The sequence below is a fragment of the Pteropus vampyrus genome, unplaced genomic scaffold, assembly GCF_000151845.1.
Source record: "Pteropus vampyrus isolate Shadow unplaced genomic scaffold, Pvam_2.0 Scaffold14, whole genome shotgun sequence".
Lineage (NCBI taxonomy): Eukaryota > Metazoa > Chordata > Mammalia > Chiroptera > Pteropodidae > Pteropus > Pteropus vampyrus.
This window is the reverse complement of record NW_011888795.1, coordinates 6,926,730-6,933,910: the sequence shown is the minus strand read 5'-3', so window position 1 is coordinate 6,933,910 and position 7,181 is coordinate 6,926,730.

Below are 7,181 nucleotides of genomic sequence, written 5' to 3'. Positions count from 1 at the left end.
ATGAAATGCCTAGAGGAAGACAACTGCCAATTAAGCCAGGGCCACTTTACCTGGGATGACAGCACAGAGTTTGGGAAGAAAGTCTGGTGAAAGACGAAAACTTCCTCAGTTGGAACTCACTGAAAGTCAGTAAAAAATTACTCAAATTCTAAATTCACCAATAATGGAGTTTAACCAAATATCATTACTGGCCTGTTAGGGTCCAGGGCATGCCACTCCAAATTAGGTTACTTTGGCATTTTGATTACTTTGAATTAAAGCTACTTGAAAAAAGAGGGACATCTTGAACCTCTTTTGTCTCCCTGAAAGCAGGAAATACATCTTCTCTCTGAAAGGTGCCTTCCTGCACTAGAGACTGAGGAAGACATCTTTATCACCAGAGTTGGAGAATTTAGGGCTGAGAAGCCTCTATAAACAAACCTTGTTACTTTTTTTTTTTTACTAATTTACTACCCAAGCCCAAACTTTGCTTAGATTCTTCCCTAGTGAGTACCCAAAAACCTAAGTTTCTTTGTCCTATCAAATCCTTACAAAGTTTTTTTTTTTTTTTCCGTAAAAACATATAAAATTTCCTGCTTTTTGGTCACTCTTAGAGTACCGATTTTATGATCTCCTGTGTGCACAAAATTAAATTGGTTTATCTCCTGTGGATCTGTTTTGTGTCAATTTTACTACTATTCCAGCCACAAGAACTCAAGAGAGTTATATCCCCCTCCCAAACAGACCCACTCTGAGAACTTCGAAACTGACTTTTGCTTGTGCTTGCTGGAGTGAATAAAACTTCCCAAGGTAGCTACCTGATTTAGTGAGCTTTACAACCTGGGTTCTCGTAGCAGCTTAATCACAAAACCAGTAGTGTTCTTCGGTAGAGAAACTTTGGTGGAGAAAACATGAACTGTCTAGGGAGAGATGTTTTGCCCCATTCTGATGAGATTAGCACATGATCTTCATTTCCACAGGATTATTTACTGACAACCAGAGTCTATCTCAGTCTTGCTCCAAATTCACAAGATTTCTGCCACACCAGGCTCATGCTTCTCTCTCTGTTTCGCAACAAGATTTGGGGTGGCTATGTGAGGTTACAAGGCTTCTTAGCATATACACTTGTTGTGCCCGGAGCCAGCAAAACTCAAGGGTTCATTTATTAAGATCTACTTGAAATGTGCTCTTTTTAATGTGAAGAATCCTTTTCCCTCTTCCTTGGCAGTTTTCTGCCTCAATTGCTTTACTTAAAAACAATGATTAATATAACAATTCACTCATACTTGCATAGGAAAGCTCTCGGCCTGATTGGAAATTAAATAATTGTTCTCTATTGATGGCACTTCCTTTGAAATGAAAGTTCCTGAAGTGAATATTCCTGGGAGGATTCTAAATCATAAGAGTTGAGGAGGGTATTAATTGCCCTTTTGCTGTTTATAATAATAGTGTTACCAAGACTGAACGAGTTGTCCATAAAAGTAATGAGGAACAAGTGTAAGTGGAGCCTACTCTGTGAGCAATGTCTAGAGAGAACCGAGATGCAAAAGATCAAATCTATTTCACAGAAGCCAGGATGGATGGTCTTTTTGCTCAGATTCTGTCAGAAATTGATCTACACTGTGAAAACAGCAGAACACCTGACACTTGAAATAAATCTATTATTAAGCCAAATTGTTTTGTTGGTGTTCTCTTATAAAGTTTTTAGCATCTTGCTTGCTTTCCTAGATTCAAACATAAAAGATTCTCTTTCTTCCTACAGAGCAACCAGTCAGCACTATTTAAAAGAGAAAATGCACTGGTTCAATTCTCCACCATGACACAGGCTGGTTCAGACATGTAACCTAATCAGCTTCTATGCCTCAATTTCCCCACCTATAAAAAATGATATCCTTATTCCTGGCCTGCCTACCTCATTGTGTTATTGAGGGGGTCTAATAAAATAACAGATATGAAAAAATGATGTAAACAAGAAAGTGCTGCACTCCTATGTCACTAAAATTATATTTTGATACATCACTTAGTTTTGTAGGAGAGGAACAATCTATTTCCCCCTTCCCTCCTAGGTTCAATGGCTGGGGCCCTTGAATCAAACTGATTAAAGATTAATGAGAGAAAAAACAGTTGTAATTACACACACATATACATACACACACACACACACACACACACACACAGGAGTTCACAGAGATATATGCACAGGAGTTCACAAAGAAAAAAGTGGCTCAAGGAGGTTTGTATAACATTTTGGCTAAACAAAGGGAAAATGGGTTTTGGGCTTTTGAAGTAAGTTATAGATGGGGAGAAAATATATGGTAAATAAGAGATTTCTTGTTGTGCAGATAAGACAAAAGAGTCTCTGAGGTGATACAAGATATCTCCCAGAGTAGCTTGGAAGACATCTTTACAAATGGAAATTTCCTTTATAAATGTAAATTTTATTTACAAAAGGGAAAATTTATACTCTTCTATTTAGGCAGTTGGGAGGATGTAAAGACCTTTTCCTGCATCTGCTGGTGCTCAAAATAACCCATATGCCAAAGAGTCATATTTTTAGGTGGCATATTCTGGTACCCTTCAGTATTGTTAAGAACAAGATAACATGCCCAAAATGGAGTCACCTGAGCTAAGCTCCACATCACCAAACCAAGACTTAATTACAGTTTCAGGTCTTCCGGAAATAGAGTCTTAAAACAGTCAATCAGGAATCCTCTCATTAGCACTAGCTAGGTAATACACCTGATATACTTTTCTGACATTGTACGACGTTTGTCATATAGCCACTAAGTAACCTGAGAAAAATTTATTTGTCAGCCTTTACCATGGATCTACCTGGAAGTAATGAGAAAACTGTGCACTCATATGCACATACGCACAGCCTGCTCCAGGGTGTAGTATAAAAAAGACTCACAGAAACAGAAGTGTGTGTGTGTGTGTGTGTGTGTGTGTGTGTATGAGTTGAAGTATAAAGAAACCAAGGGAAAAATAAGGCAGAGAGAGCCACAAGAACAAGAGGAGGTTTTTTTGTTGTCGTTAAAGTAAATTGATCAGGAAAGCAGAAAGAGAAAAATATAAGACAGTAAGGGGAAGTCAGAGTAGGGTTGTTGCCCACAAAGCATCCGTCATGTCCTATGTAATCCGACTAGGGTGCCAAGGTTCCACGCAGTAGTTCTACAGCTTTCTAAAATACAGAGGTACAGAGAAGAAAGTCAGAGTAACATCAGCTTCATATACAGAATCCATGTCTATGAGATAAACACACGCTGGCTTTCAGAAGCAGCATAGTGTATCCCAAGATTGAAACATTTTCTCCTGTGGACACGCATAAAAAGACACACTGCTGGGGACAATATCAGCACTCTTCCAATAAATAAAATGCTTTCACTGGAACATACCAATGTCAGTAAAGTAATTCTAAGAGTGGCCAAAACTATGCTTTAAATCAGAGGCTCTGGAGCTCTGGGGCTCAGATGACTCCCCAAAGTTCTTACCAGCAGCTGTGAGACCTTGGACATAACGCACAGTGTTTTTTTTCAGTTTGAGTTTTCACAGCTGAGAAAGAATAATACTACTTACTCTGATAGCATTTCTGGGGTAAAAGATTCAAGGACAAAGTACCTAGCAAATAGTAGGTTCTCAATAAAGGTAGTCTTCCTTCCCCTAGTTCGCCCATCCATGTGAATGCTCTGCACATCTGGAGACAATCCATGTAGTCTAGTCCTAAAAGAGAGGCTACTGTAGAGAATAACTTCCTCTGACCCAAACCCCGAGTGAACAGTGGACAGATATTTTATGAATCAAGCCCCTTATCCAAAATTAGGTTTTCTGTACACACCCTTCAGACCTGATGTCTCTTTAATGAACCCATTACATAGAGTTGATTTATAACAAGTAACTTGGTAGCCCAGCTCTTTGCTCTGATCTCTTTTCATCTGCTCAGCAAGACCACAGACATTAACTACATGAATAAATTCTACATTATGAAAGAAAAAAAAAAAACTCCTACCCCTAGATACTTATCCCTTGAAGGAAGCTAGAGACCTCAGCAACAACAAAGCGTTGGTGTGTGGGACCCCGCAGGGTTCATGAATTTCAGCCCCTTGTAAGAAATTAACTGTTTTGCTGGACCCTCGCTGGGATCAATCAGGCCCTCAGTGGTTGGTGCCGATTAAGAGCTAGTGTGATGCAAACAGAGTATTTTAAACACTGTTTGACACCAAGTGTTTCTCTGTATACTTCCCACCCCTCTCTCTCCCTCCCTCCCTCCTCTCCAACTCTTCTGCTAACCATTTTTTTCGATCATTTTCTTCTTTTCTCATGACTCTGCTCTGAAAATCATGGTATATAATGAAAGTGATGGCATCTGTCTCTTTTCTGAAGAGAAATATTGTTTACCAAGTGATCTCCCATCATCTCATGATCTCCCAACAGCCTGATGTAGGATGGCAAGCAGAGCTGATCAAGGACTCAGCTCCCGAGTTCCAATCCATTCTTCACAAACTGCCAAAGTTACCTTCTGAAGATCAAATCAAAACTGTGATTCCTCAGCTTAAAACTAATTCCTGGCTCCTCCTCGTTACCCAGAGCATAAAGCCCTCCTACCCTCTTCCTCAGCCTCATCTCTCGCCAGTCCTCCTTTTTTCCTATCCTTTCTTGCAATTTGCGGAGTATATTAAACTACTTCTTGCCTTTCCATTCTTTCCTGTCTCTAAACTAAACTACCTGCACCATCCAGGCCTTCCCAGTAGCTAATGTAAATCTATCCTTTAAGACTCATCTCAAGCCTCTTCCCTTCCAGGAAGCCTTCCCCAGTGCTCACAAGATGGCTTAGGTTCCTTTATGCTGTATTCTTTGGTACTAATGCTTGCTTCTAGCATAGCATTTCTTAGAGACTGCAACATCATAGCCAGTTAACTGTCCAAACTTCCAACTAACCTGGAGGTTCCTTGAGAGAAAGTGTAGGCTTTATGTACTTCCGCTTTCTCACTGCCTAGTACCTCATACACAGTAAGCCACGAATTCTCAACCTGGTTGCCTGTCACAGTCTTCTGGGCAAGAGTGTTCACGATGCAGACTCTTCGGTATTACTTTGGACCTATCAAATCATTGTACCAGTGTGGGATGGAGACTAGGTTTGTATGTTTTGTTAAAGCACCACAGATTATATGCTGAGCTGGTTAAGAATAAAGCAGTAGTAAAACTATTAGAACTAATAAATTGGTTTATTAATGTTGCAGGATACAAAATTAATATACAGAAATCTATTGTGTTTCTACTCACAATAGAAGAAGAAATTAGGAAAATGATTGCATTTACAATTGCATGAAAAAATAATAAGGTGCCTAAAGTAAATTTAACCAAGGAGGTGAAAGACCTGTACTCGAAAACAATAAGACATTGAAGAAATAAACTGAAGAGAACACAAATAAATGAAAGGATATACCATGCTCGTGGATTGAAAGAATTAATATCGTTAAAATGTTCATACTACCCAAGAGCAATATACAGATTGAATACAATCCCTGTCAAAATATCAAAGTAATCCTTCTCGATACAAGAACACATAATTCTAAAATTTATAGGGAATGATAAAAGATGCCGAATAGCCAAGGTAACCTTGAGAAGAAAGCATAAAGTGAGAGAAATCACACTCCCTGGTTTCAAATTATACTGCAGAGCTACAATTATCAAAATAATATGATACTGGCACAAAAACAAACATATAGATTCATAGAACAGAATAAAGAGCCCAGAAATAAACCCTTACTGATATGATCAATTAATATATGACAAAGGAGGCAAAAAAAGAAAATGGGGAAATAAATGGTGTTGGGAAAACAGGAGAGATATATGCAAAAAATTGAAACCAAATCATTTTCTTATACCATATACAAAAATAAACTCTAATGGGTTAAAGACTTAAATATAAGGCTTGAAACCATAAAACTCTTAAAAGAAAACATAGACGGTGAACTCTTTCACAGGGATCTTAGCAATATCTTCTTGGATACGTCTCTTCAGACAAAGGCAACAAAAGAAAAAATAAACAAATGGGACTATATCAGACTAAAAGTTTCTGCACAGCAAAGAAAACCATCAAAAAAAAGAAAAGAAAAGAAAAGAAAAACTACTGAAAGGGATAAGATACTTGCAAATGATATCTTTGATAAGTGGTTAATATCCACTCAAAATCAAAAGCAAATAATCCCGTTAACAAATGGGCAGAGGACCTGAATAGACATTTCTCCAAAGAAGACATACAGATGGCCAACGGACATATGAAAAGAGGCTCAATATCACTTATTATCAGGGAAATGCAAATCAGAACTACAATGAGATACCAACTCAACACCTGTCAAAATGGCTTTTATCAAAAAGTCAACAAATAAAAAGTGTTGGTGAGGGTGTGAAGAAAAGAGAACCCTGGTTCGCTGTTGGTGAGATTGAAAACTGGTACAACCACTATGGGAAACAATATGGAGGTTTCTCAGAAAATTAGAGATAGAATTGCCATATGATTCAGCAATTCCATTTCTGGATATTTGCTCGAAGAAAACAAAAACGCTAATTTGAAGAGATCTATGCACCCCATGTTCATTGCAGCATTATTTACAATAGTCAAGATATGAAAGCAATCTAAACGTCCATCTATAGATGAATGGATAAAGAAGATGTGGTATATAGCCAATGGAATATTATTCAGCAATAAAAAAGAATGAAATCTTGCCACTTTTAACAACACGGATGCAACCAGAGGTTATTATGCTAAGTGAAATAAATCAGACAGAGAAAGACAAATAGCATATGATTTCGCTTATACGTGAATGAATAAACAAAACAGAATGAATAAATAAAACAGAAACAGACCCATAGATACAAAGAGCAAACTGATGGTTGCCAGGGGGGAAGAAGGGTAAAGAATGGGTGAAAAAAATTTCCAGAATTGATGGAAGATATGATAAATCTCAACAGAAAATGAAAATAGTAATTAATTTGTATCCTATAAGTAGTTTCAGAGAGACATTTAGCTAATATCCATTTGAATTCAACTGTTGCTACCAAGCCATTATCTTGGGGACACGAGATTGTCTGAATGAAGAGAACAAACAGATTTTTCCCACTCTTCCTTTTCAGAATCAGGGACTAATTGTTGATATTTTATAATGGCCTCTTTCAGTTCCTCTAAAGTTTTGTCCCTTGAG